Genomic DNA, 20,267 nt, shown 5'->3' with positions numbered 1-20,267 from the left:
TGATATCCACTTTTTGTAATGAATCACACACACTGCTCACTCAACGCGCTCAAAGACAAGTAGGAAACAAAGTTATCGATAAGTTACCCACAGATTGATTCTGTCCTGAAAACGACCATTTTGAATGAATTCAGATGTTATATGACAGAGTTCATTCAGCTTAACTGGTGACTGAGGAAGATCGTTAAGGTATCATGCATAGAGGAAGAAAAAGGCACACACTCTCAGTATCAATCCTAACAATTTCGGGGAGATAAAACGGTGATTTGCCAGTAAATACTTTGATTTTGATAAAAATCGTCAGCTTTCCTATCTTCCGTCTGAAATTAAATTGTTATTGAAGGAAAACTGTTAGATACAAAGTAAGAATAACGTATGTGAGAATCTTTGTGTTTCACTGACATGTAACTTGAACGAGAAACAGGCATCAACTGAGTAGGTATCTCTTTCACTCACACAGTTTGCAATCAGTTTCTTTCAATTGACACAAAGTAAACGTTGAATGTGAGACCTTTTCAATATCTCTAGAAAATTGCATCAAAAATACATATGACCCCGACGTGATTCGAACACGCAACCTTCTGATCTGGAGTCAGACGCGCTACCGTTGCGCCACGGAGTCCTTCTTCCAACCTAATGGAATTTTTAGTCTATAACGCTCAGGTTATTATCGATCCTACTAAACCTGTACCCCTCCCTTTGGCTGTAAAAAAAATAAAATCGTGTTTTCCTTACTTTTTGAAAAATATACGATTCAACGCGAATCAATCATGATAATTTATAGACAAAATGTACAAGACAAACTTGAATATTGAAAATATCGACTGCGGCTACAATCCAAAATTGTAAACTTGCCGAATTTAACTCTAGTTACTATAATTTAACAAAGGCTAAGTTTCCTAATTCAGACTTGCTAATGGAAAATTAAGAACTTATCAGATGACTTCCGTATGACGATGTGGCACTTACGACAGGTTGTTGTCGCATCTGGTATTAAGTATAAAGGAGTTAATTTTGGACGAATGTATCAAGTCGTCGTGGCCGAGTGGTTAAGGCGATAGACTAGAAATCTATTGGGGTCTCCCCGCACAGGTTCGAATCCTGTCGACGACGCAGACTTTTTGATATCCACTTTTTGTAATGAATCACACACACTGCTCACTCAACGCGCTCAAAGACAAGTAGGAAACAAAGTTATCGATAAGTTACCCACAGATTGATTCTGTCCTGAAAACGACCATTTTGAATGAATTCAGATGTTATATGACAGAGTTCATTCAGCTTAACTGGTGACTGAGGAAGATCGTTAAGGTATCATGCATAGAGGAAGAAAAAGGCACACACTCTCAGTATCAATCCTAACAATTTCGGGGAGATAAAACGGTGATTTGCCAGTAAATACTTTGATTTTGATAAAAATCGTCAGCTTTCCTATCTTCCGTCTGAAATTAAATTGTTATTGAAGGAAAACTGTTAGATACAAAGTAAGAATAACGTATGTGAGAATCTTTGTGTTTCACTGACATGTAACTTGAACGAGAAACAGGCATCAACTGAGTAGGTATCTCTTTCACTCACACAGTTTGCAATCAGTTTCTTTCAATTGACACAAAGTAAACGTTGAATGTGAGACCTTTTCAATATCTCTAGAAAATTGCATCAAAAATACATATGACCCCGACGTGATTCGAACACGCAACCTTCTGATCTGGAGTCAGACGCGCTACCGTTGCGCCACGGAGTCCTTCTTCCAACCTAATGGAATTTTTAGTCTATAACGCTCAGGTTATTATCGATCCTACTAAACCTGTACCCCTCCCTTTGGCTGTAAAAAAAATAAAATCGTGTTTTCCTTACTTTTTGAAAAATATACGATTCAACGCGAATCAATCATGATAATTTATAGACAAAATGTACAAGACAAACTTGAATATTGAAAATATCGACTGCGGCTACAATCCAAAATTGTAAACTTGCCGAATTTAACTCTAGTTACTATCATTTAACAAAGGCTAAGTTTCCTAATTCAGACTTGCTAATGGAAAATTAAGAACTTATCAGATGACTTCCGTATGACGATGTGGCACTTACGACAGGTTGTTGTCGCATCTGGTATTAAGTATAAAGGAGTTAATTTTGGACGAATGTATCAAGTCGTCGTGTCTTTAGATTGATCTTTAGGCGTACCCATTTAAGACAACCAAATTACTTCTTTGCCTTTACTTTAACAGGCTTATTTTCAGACAAGCTCTTTAACACAAATATTTTCTCCTGTTCCAATTGACTACGGATAAAGTTGTTGGGAAGGTCCATGAAAAAAAATAAGCAAAAATACACTATTCACTTTAGGGACTATATTCGAGAACAACGAAAATTAAAGGGCGATAATCATGTTTTCAAATCTATTACTAATCAATTTCCCTAGCACGCAACAATGTAAGAGCTAAATTTTTACCTTTAAATATATGTAATAATCCAAATGTTTTAAAATTTAAAGAATTGATGAATACATAAGATTTATTTGGTGTCTTCTCGATTGTCCCACTTTTTGAAACTGCAGGTAAACAAGTAATGAAATTTTGTGGGACAATCGGGAATATGTTTGTGGGACAATTGGGAAGTTTAAATGTGGGACAATTGGGAATTGTTTTGGTTGTGATAAATTTGTTTTTATAGTATGTTGAAGTTAATTAAAGGTTACTCATCAATGTAACTTATAAAAATATATGATGGAAACAATTGAACAAATGATAACATTTACATATTCTATTTTGCACATAGTAAATTAAGAAATTATTGTGTATTGATTTTCTCGTTTTAGACTAAAATGGGATTTTAATTTTTGCAATATTGCGAAAAATACTGTTTGCTTCATATAAAAACTTTAAAAAAACGAGTTTACATTTTTGCTATTTTAACCCTGTCGCATTTTCTCAAAACTTTCTGACTTTTCCAGTATGTACTATTGAAGTAACATCAAACGTACTAGAATATAATATAGTCATGCTGAAATTTAGACGTCGGTGTATATTTTTTAACTAGCTGTCAGTAACTGAAAGTACGCTCAGAACTGTCTTTGTTGTGGTGAAGTATAAGTCCACTCTGTGTCAAGTTTTGTAAGATGTATTTCTGTATCCATCTGAGGAGATAAAAGCCTTTTTCTACTCATTTTTATAGTTAATTCTGAAGTGTACTTTTTCAACACTGTCCCATGTTAATGGGAGGGTTGGCGACTTCAAATAAGTTTAACCTAGCCACATTCTGTATGTGTCTGTCCCAAGTCAGGAGCCTGTAATTCAGTGGTTGTCTTAGTTGCTGAGTGACATATTTGTTTTTGTTCATTATTTTGTACATAAAATATGCCGTTAGTTTTCTCGTTTGAGATGTTTTATATTTATCACGTTGGGCCTTTTATAGCTATGCGGAATGGGCTTTGCTCATTGTTGAATGTCGTATGGTGACCTATAGTGGTAAATGTTTTGGTCATTTGATCTCTTTGGGAGACTTGTCTCATTGGCAATCATACCATATCTTATTTTTGAAGGAAGTCTAGGGCTTCTTTATAGTTGATGAAGAGTCCTGTTGGCGGCAATATTGGAGAAAACAACCTTTAATAGTGATTCTTATAAGGGTGATCTGGCAAAATTCTAGACAGCAGCTTCGTTATCAAAAAAGTTGTTGGGTTCAGGTAAATCTGACGTTGGGTGTTAGCAGTATTCAATCGTGCAGAGAATAAATATATAAATTGTAAAAATGTACTCGGACTTCCCTTATAAAATTGCAAAGAAACACCTTTCCATCAACCAGTTCGAGTGTAGAATGCAAATGAATTAATACTTTTTTTTTAAATTGTACGCATTATTTCTATATCTATTTAAAAACTTGACAAAAAAAGTAATTAGAATTTCGGTATTTAGTGCTATTTTCATTTGTTTTATAAATAACATTGTAGATATATTACATAAATCAGAAATAATATAATTTTTTTTAATCAAATACTTTATTATTTAAAAAACATTTATATATATTCTTTTATAAAATTAATATTAAATGTGCCATAATTAATTCTTGTTTATTTAGCAAAACAAACAACAGTAACCTTGTTTATCTAAGAACATTTGACATCATAAAATAATGTGGGACAATCCGAACTTTTCATGTGGGACAATCAGAACTCTAAAATTTTAAAAAGTGGGACGGGACAATCGGGAATAAACCATTTATTTACACTTACTGGAATAGCAAAATTTTGCAAAAGTGTTATTAAAACCTATTAATGCATGTGCTTAATCATGTTACTATAATTTGTACTTCCTGTCAAATATCTGCATTAATTATATATACTATTATTGCACCTTTGTTAACCATGTTGTTGTAATGTAAATATGTTCTCACTTTTATTGTTTGTTAAAAAATGTTATACTAACATACCCCATGTGGGGGCTTTAGTGAAATAAAATGTCTTAGGTCTTATGTCTTATGTCCTAGGTTATATCATGAGTTTTTGATACATCATAAATCATACCCGATATAAATCAGACGTTTAAAATAATTTCAGCAAATTCAACCTTTTTTAGTCATTCAACTAAACTCAGCAATATTGTATGAAACAGAGTCAGGAAATTTTAACCTTTGATGGTAGTTTATAAATGAGATGAATATGCAAATTATGAAATGTGTTTATTTATGGTAATAATACATTAACAGAAGTAGAACAGATTTGTTATAAACAAATTCATGTTTTTGTTGAAAAAAAAACGCGTCATACATGATAAATTATTTGAATATAGCATATAATTTGATTTATAATTGTTTCGACATCTGCATTTTATTGCTCGTTTTAGAAGTTCTTCTCTTAATGATCCATAACGACTCTCGGGTGTTTGTTTGTGTTTCTGTGTCTCGTCGAGATTTTTATAGCTTAGCAGTCAGAAAGCGGTCAGACCATAGCCGTTAAAATAATAATTATTGAAATTATTTTGATAGATAACGCTGTCTTGTTCTTTCGATCAGTTTCGTTAGCAGTTTTTGTCTTACCAAAAATATTATTCTGGAATTAATACAACACTTTTAATATATATGCAAAGTTTAGTTTTGAACTTTTAAAAGTTTTTTACGGATTACTTAACATTATGGCTTCTCGACGAAAAAGGAAACCTACAAGTCGGTTTTCTCCGGATTCAATTGAAATCAGCAGACAAGAAAGTGACTGTTCGTCTTGGACAGTTAAGAAGTTCAAGGAAGAACTGACAAATATTGGAATACACATTACTTCAATAGAGTACGTTTGTTTACTACTTGTAGGCACAATAAGATTGGATAAATATTTTGGTGCCCGTTGGTGTTTTGATGTATACATTAATAATGATTTGTGGTAAAGTATTCAAATCAGTTTCCGAACCTGAACAGTTGTAAAATGAAGACCAGGAAGTCTCGCTAATTTTACCTAATGTGACCAGTAATTCGTCTAACGAACTTCCACTTCTGATCGGAAGTTGTTATAAGATAAAGGGATTCAATGAATTCTAACACCAATAGGAATAATTCTAATACTTCTTTATCAGCGGATTTTCCCGGGAATATACAAGATACAAGACGAAATAGATTTCAACAAGTGTACACATCAGATGATCATGTGTTTTACATTATACAAATGGTACGGTGTTTCTCCTAGTGAAAGCGATTGCCGGATAAATCCCACCCTTAACACTTCTACAGCTACTATTACCGGAGTGCCATCATCGTCTGTTCCCTTTTTGGATATCATTTCACCAGCGCTTACAAAGCAAATTATTGAAGGTAGGGACGTTAATCTAGCCGGATTACTTATGAAAGATTATGAATCTGTTCAGGCAGCTAGTACTTTGCTTACTAGCAGTGGTCTTGAAATCAATTTACCAGGAAAAAAGGATATCCTGCTCCATAGAACGCTCACTATTAAAGAATTCGTATGCGTTTTTGGCAAATATGAACGCGTCATGTGTAGGGTTTTTCCTCAACGTAGCGAAGAATTAGATTGTTACGTAGCTAACATTTTACAGATTGAATCTAGCTACGGTGAAAAACTATATGGATATGGTCAAGCAGACACCAAGACGCGTTTGATGAACTGAAAAGATTGTTAGCAAGTGCAAAAATGCTAGCACATTATAATAGTAACGCGGCAGAAAAACACGTAATAGTAGATGTGAGCCCTGTAGGACTTGGAGCTATTTTGAGGCAGAAACAAAGTGATGGGAATTTTAGACCTGTTACATTTGCAAGTAGAACACTGAACGATGTCGAACAACGATATTCCAAAACCGAGCGCGAAGTCCTTGCTGTCGTATGGGGATGTGAACGTTTTCATTTGTACTTATTTGCGAAAGAATTTATTTTAGTGACCGACCACAAACCGTTAGAGGTTATCTATTCCCCGAAATCTAAACCACCAGCTCGTATTGAAAGATGGGCGATGAGTTTACAGCCTTATACGTTACGTGCAAAATGAAGCAGACTGCCTTTCGAGATTGTCGCAAGTTCAAGATGAGACTACAGGTAGAAATATTGCAGAGGAGTATGCTTATTTCGTAGCACAAAATGCAGTTCCGAACGCGATGACGTTTAAACTGATTAAAGATCAGCACATTTGGATAAAGAAATTAAACAGATTTTGAATGGAAAAATTTCAAAGTCAAACAATCTCTTCCGTTTCCGAGAAGAATTATCAGTTGTTGATGGTGTACTTTTAAAGGGATCACGAATCGTTATACCTGACAAACTTAGAAAACAATCGTTACAATTAGCACACGAGGGTATTCAAGGTATTGTTAAAACAAAATTAAAAGATTGCGTGAAAAAGTGTGGCGGCCGAGAATTGACCAAGATGCTGAAAATATGGTAAAAACGTGCAGAGCGTGCCAAGTCGTACGACCCGTGCCGAAACAAGAACCTATAAAAAGAACACAGTTGCCAGACGGACCGTGGCAAGACTTGTGTGCAGATCTTATGGGACCATTTCCAGCAGGTGAATATGTGTTTGTCGTAGTGGATTATTACTCCAGGTGGCAAAAGGTAGCGATACTTAAGTCAATTACAACCGATAAAATTATCCGTTCGCTTTATATGATGTTTTCTCATCACGGAATTCCAATATATTTGAAAACGGACAATGGACCCCAATTCACATCAAAGGAATTTTATAATTATTTGAGCAAAAATGGTGTCAAACATAACAGAAGCACACCATATTGGCCTTCAGCCAATGGTGAAGTTGAAAGACAAAACAGAACTTTACTAAAAGCATTTCGAACAGCTAATGCCGAAAATCGAGACTGGAGAAAAGAAATTCCGAAATCTCTATTAGCCTACCGCAGTACTACGCATATTACTACTGGGAAAAGTCCTGCAGAACGCCTCTTCAATAGGAAAATTCGTACAAAACTACCCGAGATTAATGCGGAGAATGAAAAAAGATGACGCAGATACGCGAGGAAAAGACTTTGAAATGAAAGAAAAGGGAAAAATATATGCCGATTAAAAAAGAAAAACGCGAGAATCAGTCATTGACGTTGGAGATATAGTGTTACAAAAACAGACTTAAACCAACAAACTGTCAACATCATTCGAACACGATCCGTATTATGTTGTCAAGAGAGAAGGATCTCGTCTTACCTTAAAGAACAATGAAGGAACCACTTCCCAAAGAAACAGTTCATTTGTTAAAAAGTTTAACGGACAAATAAACGAAGAAGAAACTTTTGTGAAAACATTGACACTAATATTTAAGACACAAATGAAAATGAACATACAGATCCAGAAGTTAACCTTCGTGAGGATTCATCGATTCCGTCAAGACCAAAACGTAATCAAAAGTTACCAGAGCGTTTTAAAGATTTTGTGATGAACTAAAACTGTAAATGTTCGCTATAGACTGTATATATTTAGTATAATCATGTAGGGTTTCATTAGATTATTTTCACACATTTTACAGACAACTTCTTTAGATTAAATAAGTTCTTAATTTCGCTAAGTGTTTATTTTGGAAATTAATCTTTCAGTAATATAATTATCAATCCAAGGAAAAGAGGAATGTAGTATTTACATTGTTGATATTTATCAGTTCAAGTTTGTTTACGTTAATCAGCTGTCCGTGCAATAAACTGTAAGCATCATCGGATGCAGTGACATGAGTTATACCTTTATCTTTAGATTCCCACGATCTGCATTTCTACTTAATGATTATAAAATCATGTGTATTGCTGTAGATTCTAGTTAGTTTATATTAAACCATGTAACCATAAAGTTGTATGTTTCTTCCAAGGTGCCTTGAGCGCGTACACTACAAGCATCCTTTTGTTTTTCAGATCCATTGTTTTTCAAAGAGAATGGTAACGCTTTAGACCGGGACTTTGTTATCAGAAGTCTAAGACATGTACTAGATATTTGTGGGTACAACTCAAGCTTATACAATGGTCATTCCTTTAGAATTGGTGCCAGTACATCGGTAGGATCTGTTAATATTCAAGATCATCTTATCAAAACACTTGGTCGGTGGAGATCAGACAGTTATTGTCGTTATATTCGTATTTCCAAGGACACTATTCGAAAAGCTCAGAAGTCTTAGACATTGTCTAAAAATACATGAGTCATATTGGATATGTGGACATTATCGCACTTGAATGGATTACCAAGAACTATTTACTTAAATGTGAACTTGTTGATCATTATTGAACTTTTATGCGAATTAACTATACTTGTTATGAAGTATTCAGCCATACGAAGAGTTGCTGTTTTTCTTGCAATACACTTGGACGTATCTTTATACTATATCGTTTAGCATAAGAACAATGTATTTTAACTTTAAGCATAATCTATATTGACAATTATTTGAATTCGAATTAACCGATTTCATAGAATATTCAGCCGTTCGAAGAGTTGCTGTTTCCCCTGATACATGTGGATTTATATTTTACTGTATTTACAGAACTTGTGTCATTGAGTTTTTTGCCAAAAAACGCGCATTTCAATTTAGAGCCTACTTGGAATGTGAAAAGAAACACTTGTGGACCTTATAATTTTCTGAATATTCAGCCATGTGTCATACTTTTTCAGCACATGCGTCTTGTAGGCCCCCTTTATACCCCCTTTTGAATTCCACCTCACTTAAAATCTTACCACTTGGGGGATTACTCAGCTCATATATTTTTTTTTATTTTTCATATAATCTGAGCAATAGCCATTCATTACATTTTTTATTACTGGTCAGTCTTTTAAATGACAATTTTTATCCCCCAAGTTCTTTCAACTAACAACTCACATTTCATTAGTTATACTACAGTTGATAGGACAGGTCACGTCGAATTTCCTGTCAACCACTGTTTCGCAAGCATCAGTAGTTCGCGCAAACTACGCTTTACCACAGCTCAGGATTCAGGGAATTCGACAGGAAAATATTTTCATAATTAGCAAAGATACATGTATTTTCAAAATTAGCTGAGATGATTTCCCAAGGGCAATACTTATATAATTTTATTTTCTGTAATACATTTTATATTTGTTTTATATTTGTCAGTTTTCTCTATTGAAATGTATTCGTTTTCAGTCAGGCTTTTTGTCTCTGTTATAGCACCACCAGCTACCTAATTACAGACTACATTAATTAACTTGGTACAGGTCATTAAGGTCAATTACAAGTGTATACCAGTTGTAACCTACAGACGATAATCAATGAGTCATTAACTATGTCACATCGTAGTTAATTTACAGTATACCGTCATGGAGAAACTATGTGGTTATAAATGTTGTAAATAGTCCTAGCTACAATCTAAATTTCATCCGAAATATTTAGTTTGTTCCACTTTGACTTTCCAACCAAATAAAAGACGTATTTCACACATGAGGAATATAAAGAAGATGATGATGGAAATTCAAATGTAAATTTACCATGATATGATGGATATTTCGGAAAAAAAGTAAATAATTAGTAAATCTGCACGAAACCATAAAGACATGAGCCATTGATAGTCATACAAAATTATGTCAAACAATCCATTTGAAATAATAAACGGTCTGTATCATAGATATTGTCTGATCAAAGAAATCAAAGGAATTTTATTATCAATATGAAATCAAGAGATGCACAGGAAAAATTCATAAAATTACATGCACTGTCACACATGAACAGATTTAATACTAAACCCCTTACAGGAGGGATTGTGCCTGACATTCATATTCATGATGAAGACATACTCTTTCAATCAGTTTAATTGAGGTCTGGAGCTGGCATGTCAGTAACTGCTAGTAGTCTGTTCTTATTTATGGATTATTGTCATTTTGTTTATTTTCTTTTGTTTCATATTCTGACACCGGACTCGGACTTCTTGAACTGAGTTTTACTGTGCGTATTGTTGTGTGTTTGTTTTTCTACATTGGCTAGAGGTATAAGGGGAGGGTTGAGTTCTCAAAATACACTTTTAAGGTGTCAGACCACCAATTAAAAACCCCTATCTGTTCAACCAAATTTTGCAATTTTCACAGCTTTCTAAATATTTTACCTTAAGTTTAACTTCAAGGAAACCAGGTATATCCTGAATTGTACATGTATCACCTTCCTACATGCCAATTTTCAACCAATGTTTAAAGTCTTGTAACAAATTTCTGATTTTGAAAAGACAGGTACTACCAAAATAACTCCCGGTTTTCTGGAAATCTTAAATTAGTGTACTATGTAGCGCATTAATCCTGAATTTTTAATGCAAACCCATAGACAAGTGAATTTTGGCTCAAAATGGTCTAAATATATTTCCCTTTCACCAAAAGTTTCATTTCTGCAAATTTGTTGGTTAGTTTAAGTAAACAATGACATCAAAAGCACTATTTTGTGTCAAAGTAGGACTACTTTTACATACGTTCTAAATTGGAGGGAGTAATTGGTGGTCTGACACCTTAACCACGCCGCAATTTTGCGCCTGTCCCAAGTCAGGAACCTCTGGTCTTTGTTAGTCTGGTATGATTTTTAATTCTAGTTTCTTGTGTATAATTCGAAGTTTAATATGACGTCTATTATCACTGAACTAGTATGCATATTTGTGTAGGGGCTAGATGAAGGACGCCTCCGGTTGCGGGAGTTTCTCGCTATATTGAAAACCCATTGATGACCTTCGGCTGTTGTCTGCTCTATTGTCGGGTTGTTGTCGCCTTGACACATTTCCCATTTCCATTCTCAATTTTAGATATATCCTCGATCGTGTACTAGGTTTAATTTCCTTAAAGCTAGGTTCACACTGCCGATCAGATCAACTCGATGATCCCGATTGTCCAAATTTCACCGAACAAGCTCAACCAAATTCTTCATCGGGCCTGTTTACGACTTCTACCCGTCCGCCATCCGACTGTACATGACCTTAACTCGACCATTCACGACTCCTTAATGATCCCATCACGACTTCATCACGACAACAAAATGAATACCTATTCGATAATTCCGATCAATTCACGATCTTTACACGATCTTTACTCGACTATATAGACCAAACCATCTAATCACGATCTCAGCCTGATCTTGACCAGACCAGATCGACCAGATCGTATATGGGTCATAGGGATAGTCGGGAATTGGTCGGGTATGCACAATTTCAGTATAAAAACGTCCGAATTGCGAATTTGGGTGGCCGTTCTTGCGTAATGACCCTTTATAATGTTATATATGCTAGCTGGAAACATTATCCGTTTATTTGGTTATATTCAGTAGAAGGTTCGAGTAAAATCAGACATTTAAAATATCTACATAGAAATAAAGCAGTTGGATTTGTGGGCAAGGTGGTAAGAGCTCAGAGAGACAGGTTAATAGCTGTGACAGAGCTTGAAGAGTGCATAGAAGATGGTGCAGACAGCAACGGGCACCGAGAAATCTAGGTGAGGGATTGGCTGACACGATAACCACTGTGTGGGCAGTATGAGAGACTTGCATTAACTCAACAAGGAGGAAACCAATGCTTATAAAAACTTCCTCATAGTGGACACTGATATGTAATGGTAGTTTTATTTGCTCTTTTTGGGGATATGACGCCACAAAATAAGATTTGTCTCTGGATTAGTACTTATTTGATAGACAGCAATAAACTTTACCACTCTTTGTACTTGCTAACTTAAAAATAAAGCGTACCGTATGTGTCATATATTGTGCATTAGTATGTAATCAGTATTTTTCATAGATTTGATATCCAGAAGTTGAAGGGTTAAAGATATTTATTTTCATTTTGCTGTATGGCAACAACCTGTATGTATTTGCCAAAAAAATATTGCAAAAGAGGGCAAAGATGTCACATATTTCCCAAAAATTTTACCATAGTAAAATTTCCATCCCCTGGAGTGATACCTTTTCTGAAACTGTTTACAACTTGACATATATCTATCAAGAGATCAAGAGTGCATTTCTTTCTAACCAAAGTTTGGTAAACATTGTGTGCCGTTTGTTATAGTTTTTTAAACGTTACAGAAGTAGAAACAAATGCATCGTTTAATCAGAGTTTGCTGACCCTGTTTAAACTTGTCAAAAACTCATGCACATTTTGTTGTTATTTAAACTTAGTAAGCGGAGAAAATAGCCTCCGTAGAAGATGTTATAGACACAGAGGACATCGCTCCTTTAATGGCAGTTCTTCATCTTAATCAGATGACTGTATGAAGATAGTGATTATAAAGCCTTTTCTTTTTTTTTAAAGAGGTATGCTCTTGCTTGTAATAACTCAAAATATGTCTAAATTACTCAAATTTTCTTTCATAGCTGTTATTTCAATGAAAGAAAGCAAGGTGATACCTAAATTTCAGTAATTTTAGACATTGTTTTAAGATATAACAAGCAAGAACACGTTTAGATAATTGATAATCAGAAAGAAATGCATTTCAACTAACAAACGACGAAAGACAAACTGTAGACGCTTTTGCAGCGAGTGTATAGTTTGCTTTCGTCTCATTTTTGTGTGAAATTACATAAAAAATTCAAGTGAAAAATAAAAATGAATGTTTTGTGACTTATAGTTGTTATTAATAATTTCTGTGTGTTATTTGGTGTTCTGTCACGAGCTGTCTCGTTGGCAATTGTACCACATCTTCTTTTTTTATACTACAAACATTTCTGGACAAACGGAAAATACGGACAGACAAAACAGACAATAGTCCATAAAACAGGTAAAATATAATCCTGATGTTCTTATAAACCAACTTTGAAAGATAACTTAGTCATCAGCAGTCTAATAATGAATGTTATTTCACAATTACTTTCATATTTGAAAAATCCAACGGTGCCAAAATTGCAGGATTTTCTTCCCTTCTGGAACACTTGAGATCTTCCCAGGTTTTGTTTGGTTACGTGTTGCTAAGTTTTTAGTTCTCTATGTTATGTGGACTGCTGTTTGTCGTCGGTTTACGTGTTTTGCTATGGCTGTGTCGGTTTGTTTTCGACCTTTGAGTTTGATTGGTCCTTTGGTGTCTTTTGCCTCTCTTTTAAAATGTTACCTCTCCTTGCCAAAGTTAAGACACGTACTGTACATGGAGGAATTTTTGTACAGTTGCCAATATATTTTTGCGGAAGCAGAGTTATAAGAGTTAACTTCAGATCTGCACACACTTTTATAGAATCGTGTAGCAGTTATGTGTTCTCGTGTATGGCCGAGTAAGAGATCGATGAGTGGTCGAATGTGGTCGCGAAGGGATCGGGTATTGGTCGAATTGGTCTGGGATAAAATAAATATAGAAGTCAAAGTGATCTGGAAGCGATCGGGAGTTGGTCGAGTTAATCTGGAAATGATCGGACATTAGTCGAGCAAAGGTCGAAATGATTGAGTACTCATCGGTAAAATTTTTGTATTCCAATCATACTCGATATCTACACGATCCTTTCCCGATCAATTCGACCGTTGTTCGACGAATTCTCGATATCTTCTCGAGTGAATTGCTTCTCGATCTTTATTCGAATGTATTTGACATCTCAAAAACTCTCGGGTAGAAAGTCAGATCGATGAAGAGCAAGGTAGACTATCCCGAGCATGCTTGTCGATTGAGTCAGACCAGTCTCCCGATCACGTAATTTGTCATGATCAGGCTTGATCGAGTTGATCTGATCGGCAGTGTGAACCTAGCTTAAGCTGTAACGTGTATGGTTTAAATAATGAGCATTTAGGAAATGTAAACTAAATATATAAGGAAGATATGAATGTTGCCCCTTCTCTGCGCAATTGTCTCAATAGGAAAATACTCCGACTTGAGAATGAAATGACTAGAAGTTTAATGCGGAAAATATTATTTTTCAGCACATTTGGTATGCCGCAATACTGATCTCAAATTCATTTGTATTCCACTAATAAACACCGGTCTGTTATACCAAACCGTATGTTGTGTTGCTTTGACGTATATTCCACGTATTGTTTCGTTCATATTTTGCTAAATGGATGTATCGTGATAGATCGTATCGTGAATTTGAATTTAAATCAGAAGGTTTGCAAAACAATTGACAACGGCAATATATAACAAATTTGTCAAAAACGTTATTGTCAAAACATAATTGATAATAAACAGGATAAGAATCTATAGAAACCAGATGTGTCAAAGCGACACGAATGGCCCCGTCTCAAAAAGTTGAAAAATCTGCAATTTCAATAACACACGTGGACACAAGCATGATGGTGGTCTCACATATCAAAAATCAGCTCAAAATCTGGAGGCGTATAGAAAAAAAGTCCGTATAACTGTGGTTTTCAAAAGTTTATCAAGGTCCAAAGCCCATAATTTCGGCAAAAATTAGCGGAGTGGAACGAAACATAAACTTGATCTGTAACTCATCATTAGTAACTGACATACCAAAAATCAGCTCAATATCTGAAAGCGTTTAGAAGAAAAGTCCGTATAACTGTGATTTTCAACAATTTAACAAGTCACCATAATCTAGTACACAACTTTATTCGGGGGCGAGCTGAGAACCACCTCCGCGGTGCGACATTTTCTCGCTGCGTTGAAGACCAATTAGTGACCTTCGGCTGTTGTCTGCTTTTTTTAGTCAGGTTGTTATATCTTTGACATATTTCCATTATCAATTTTTATTACTTGCATTTGAGCCGTTTTGTCGAACTATCTGATTCCTGCCGTTCAGTGTAACGGAACATGTTAGCTATTAAAATTGTATGCGATTCCGGAATGGATATGGAATTGATTAAAAAAAAAAACTTAGACCTATGTAACCAAGATTTTTTTTTATCTTTTTTCCTCTATCATGATTGTAATTGACTTCCGATGATTTTACACGACTACAGTCTGCCAGGCGTATTCCAATGGTGATAAACTTGATCGCAGTATCACTATGTATACATAAATGTATACATAAAAAGAAAGATGTGGAATCAACAAACGACAACCACTGAATTACAGGATCCTGACTTCCGACTGGCACATAACTACAGAATGTGGTGAAGTTAAACATGTTAGCGGGATCCAAATGCTCCCTCTTACCTGGGTTAGTGGTGTAACAATACAACATAAGAACCAACTGTAAAGTTGGAAAAGTGCATATTCCCCGTCATAAGATAAAGGTTTTTAGCATGGAAAGGGAGAGGAGTTTTTTCATTTCCAATAAAATTGAGAATGGAAATGGGGAATGTGTCAAAAAGACAACAACCCGACCAAATAAAAAACAACAGCAGAGGGTCACCAACAGGTCTTCAATGTAGCGAGAAATTCCCGCACCCGGCGGCGTCCTTCAGCTGGCCCCTAAACAAATATATACTAGTCCAGTGATAATGAACGCCATACTAATTTCCAAATTGTACACAAGAAACTAAAATTAAAATAATACAAGACTAACAAAGGCCAGAGGCTCCTGACTTGGGACAGGCGCAAAAATGCGGCGGGGTTAAACATGTTTGTGAGATCTCAACCCTCCCCCTATACCTCTAACCAATGTAGAAAAGTAAACGCATAACAATACGCACATTAAAATTCAGTTCAAGAGAAGTCCGAGTCTGATGTCAGAAGATGTAACCAAAGAAAATAAACAAAATGACAATAATACATAAATAACAACAGACTACTAGCAATAAACTGACATGCCAGCTCCAGACTTCAATTAAACTGACTGAAAGATTATGATTTCATCATATGAACATCAGGCACAATCAAGAATACTTAACAATATAGGAACAAGGAAATGTATACTGAAGAAAAACAATTATACATCGTCATGGGATGGAAGTTTTCTAAACAATTTGACAAGAGAAATTTATTAGGAAAATATTCTGCATATATACCAAACGATTTGCTATTTCATTTGATACATAATTTACCCAAAGATCTTTGTGAAAATGAGAGGCGAAAGATACAAGACGGACCTTCAAAGTCATCAGTCGAAAATAAACTGACAATGTCATGGCTAAAAAAAAGACCAAAACACAACAAATAAAACTGAAGACTTAGTAACACAAGCGCCACCAAAAACTGGTGTACCAGGAGAATAACAGATCTTTCTCCACATGTGTCACCTATCGTGTTGCTCATGTTAGTACTCACCCGGTAATATGCCTAATTCGCTAGATCACATTCAGGGAAAGTAAACGGGTTTTTAGTGACTACTTTAGGAATATATACGGATATTTTATAACGGTCAATAAACTCGCGATTTTCGGTTTTCTATATATCAAATCGAGAAGAAAAATAATTTTGAGCAATATTTGAATTTGTTTAAGTCTTAATTATCCACTTCTCTCAATTTTTTAATTCTTTTTTCAAATTTTAGTTTTTCACTATCTCATGTTTTTTTTTTTCAAATTTTCTATTGATATGATGAAGATGAAAAAGAAATATAAAAAAAACCATGCAGTTTGTTTGAACAATATTTTATAAATTGGTAAGAGGAAGTCGTATAGACGGGAAGCATATTTTAATTTGATAAAAAAAAAAAGTTTTTTTTTAATCAAACATCTTGAAAAAAAAATTTGTTATAGTAATTTAAAGACTCTTGAACAAGTCATAACTACATCGCTTATACAAAAAAAAATATTGCAAATTGAAGAACAACTATTACATGAAGCACTTACTTTTCATTTTTATAAAACACAATTAAACCAATACGTTGTAAATTTCGAGTATTCAAAGGACATTTCTGGATTTACCTTCATCAGAAACCCTCAAAGCCGAATATTTGAAATCCAAAGATGTATAAAAACCGGAACAATGTAAGAGCAAAAAAACAGAGACCTAAAATGTTGATCAAATCTAAGGTCAACTTTGCCTCAGGAGATGAAACCCTTTAAGATTACAAAATTTATAAACAATTTTAAAGAATTTGTCATAGATTATGTCAGTACTGACGTACTGACTGCTGAGCTGATAATACTCTCGGGGACTGATAATTTACCGGCAGAGGTATCGACTTAGTGCTGTAAAAATAATAACATATTAACTTTTTTATCAGGAATGTATGACATGTATAATGCAAAATTTTACATGATCTTGAATAATTCGTACTACAATGTCACATGCAAGTAAACAGTAAAAACAATGCGTGGAACAAAACACACGGATTGCTTCTACTTGTTATATTTCAAATCATCTTCGCTTATAAGTGGTTTAAAAATTCTAATCCTGGTACCTTTGATAACTATTGACTAGAACTCTCGAGATATCGAGGATCCGTCAACAAAGGAGTAGGTTCACTAAGACCCCTTTTTGGCCCCAAAATATAGCAGTTTTAGAAAATTGTGAAAATGTAATCTTTAAGCTATATTTTGGAAAGTAAAATGCTTCTGCTACATAAATATGAGCTGTTTTTGACGAAAAAATGCACAAATATCGCGTTTTAGCATCATTAAGTCATGCTAAATTACTGAAATCTTCAAAATTTTAGCATTTTGGTCAATTTTTAGACGGTTTCCGTCTAAAATGAAAGTGGCCGCATTCGTGTTCATTCATAATATTGAAATGTAAGTTGTATTTGATGATAATACAAAACATATATAAAGGTTGAGGATGAACACGGATGCGGCCACATTCATTTTTGACAAAAACCATCTAAAAAGTGACGTTTTTTGGCATATTTGATAGATTTTTCATATTTAAGCTTGAATCAGAGCGTTTTTAATGACTAAATCAGTTAAAATCTTTCACATAAACTAATCGAATCAATTGAAATAGACACTTAAGTGTTTAAAAAGTGTCCAAAAACGTTCGTTAGATGAACCTGAAATTTGAGGCCAAATCGGCCCTTACCGGACCTACTCCTTTAAGCCGTAAATTTTAGTATTCGTATTGTCATCTGATAAAGCCCGATCGCGCAAGGGCTGTATAGCCAGTCAAGGTCGTTAAACACTTCCAGTTGTTGTCGTCACTCTCTTACTAATCTTACTACAATCGGCAACCAAAAGTGACATATATACTATTTGTTTATTCCTTCAATGTCAACATCTTTTGAATTACCGACAATTTACCTGTAAAATTATGTTGGAGTTCGAGGAATAGGTATAACAAGTGCATGCTTATCAAACCAGTTAAATCTAGTTCTAAGACTTGTTTGTCAAGTTGTTAAAAATTATATTTTGCTTTGCTGCTTGAAAAAAACCGAATTCTCTTAAAATAACACTTTGAGAAGTGTTGTAACACAAATTCAACATGTGCATATTGTCAGTAGTTCCATTTTGCACAAAATCTACAACTAGACTATTGGGACTTTGATCTTTCTGTTCAATATTTCTTTAGTTGTGTGTGCTGTAATATCTTCCCATATTACTTGACGGAATTTCTTGAAACTTTGTATCTAATGTTAGGTTACTATGTTTTATCTTTTGTTCAGGATATTTGTCTTTGTTATAATATTATACCCTTTCTTATTGTTAACTCAATTGAACTCATAATAGATATTGTAAAATTTTGAACCAACCGTTTTGTCAGAAAAATTACACTGGTTATATAGCAGTTTGACAAACACCAATTTTGATCATTGAGAAGCTTAATATTCCTTTTACAACACAACGTAATTAAAAGGTTTATCTGACTTTACAGAGTTATCTCCCTGTAGTGTTAGGTACCACCTTATTAAGTAAACGAATTCGACCATGAACTTGTTAACCATTGGTACAAATGAAATATCAATTATTTGGAATAGTGTACTTCTTTTTATCAAGACAAAAGTCCTATATTAGGCATTGTAAAGGTTGTTTTACGTCATGACGGCTTCGTAGTAAAGAAAGTAAAGCCAGCCTATTCATGATCGGTAGGTGTGACGAATGTATGTTTACCTGGTCTGTTCTAACCTATGAAAGCTCGGTCTTATATATTTTGCAAGCAATGACATACATAATAATCATTTGATAATTAAAAGTATTTCATGTAATGTTAACACATTTATACGTCAACTAAAAGACCTTATTTTGAATAACTCTTAAAAACATATCGCCATAAATCCGAAATATATAGATGTGAAATCCGACCTGCAAAGATTGTAAAAAGTTAAATCACAAAAATACTGAACTCCGAGGAAAATGAAAAATAAAAAGTCCCTAATCAAATAGCAAAATCAAAAGTTCAAACTCATCAAACGAATGGATAACAACTGTCACATTCCAGAATAGGTACAGGCATTTTATTATGTAGAAAATTGTTGATTGAACCTGGATGTATTGCTAGCTTAACCTCTCACTCGAATGAAAGAGGGACGAAAGATACCAAAGGGACAGTCAAACTCATAAATCTAAAACAAACTGACAACGACATGGCTAAAAATGAAAAAGACAAACAGAAAAACAATAGTACACATGACACAACATAGAAAACTAAAGAATAAACAACACGAACCCCACCAAAAACTAGGGGTGATCTCAGGTGCTCCGGAAGGGTAAGCAGATCCTGCTTCACATGTGGCACCCGTTGTGTTGCTTATGTGATTACAAATCCGGTAAATAGTCTAATTCGGTAGGTCACATTCATGAAAGGGAAGGGGATTGTAGTTACGACGTAAGGAACATATCCGATATCATTTGTGAAACGGTTCTTCCATAACGGTCAACCAACTCGTGATGGCGTCCGTAAAATTTACGAAGGGATGATTTCAACTTCACCATTTGGAACTCTTGATTTAATAGCTTCCTTGTGAGCAGTAACCCTCTGTCAAGAAAATCATGATAGGAAATGCAAGCACGGGAATATCGTATCAATTGGGAGATATATACCCCGTATGCAGGTGCTGCTGGAATGTTGCTACTTAGAAATGGAAAGTTCACAATTGGAAAGCTGAAATCATGTCTTTT

The 20,267-nt window shown here is 34.6% G+C and overlaps 3 non-coding genes across 3 annotated transcripts; 1 reads left to right on the top strand and 2 right to left on the bottom strand.

The window, feature by feature from the left end:
- Positions 1-550: 550 nt before the first annotated feature.
- On the bottom strand, positions 551-622 carry Trnaw-cca (transfer RNA tryptophan (anticodon CCA)). The gene has a single exon. It is a non-coding gene; the product is annotated as a tRNA-Trp (tRNA).
- A 409-nt stretch (positions 623-1,031) lies between these two features.
- On the top strand, positions 1,032-1,113 carry Trnas-aga (transfer RNA serine (anticodon AGA)). Its single transcript has one exon. It is a non-coding gene; the product is annotated as a tRNA-Ser (tRNA).
- A 559-nt stretch (positions 1,114-1,672) lies between these two features.
- Trnaw-cca (transfer RNA tryptophan (anticodon CCA)) lies at positions 1,673-1,744 on the bottom strand. The gene has a single exon. It is a non-coding gene; the product is annotated as a tRNA-Trp (tRNA).
- Positions 1,745-20,267: the final 18,523 nt, after the last annotated feature.

The sequence above is a fragment of the Mytilus galloprovincialis genome, chromosome 12 (genome assembly GCF_965363235.1).
Source record: "Mytilus galloprovincialis chromosome 12, xbMytGall1.hap1.1, whole genome shotgun sequence".
Classification (NCBI taxonomy): Eukaryota; Metazoa; Mollusca; class Bivalvia; order Mytilida; family Mytilidae; genus Mytilus; species Mytilus galloprovincialis.
The sequence above is the reverse complement of the archived record's forward strand: the minus strand, read 5'-3'. Positions and strand labels throughout refer to the sequence as shown.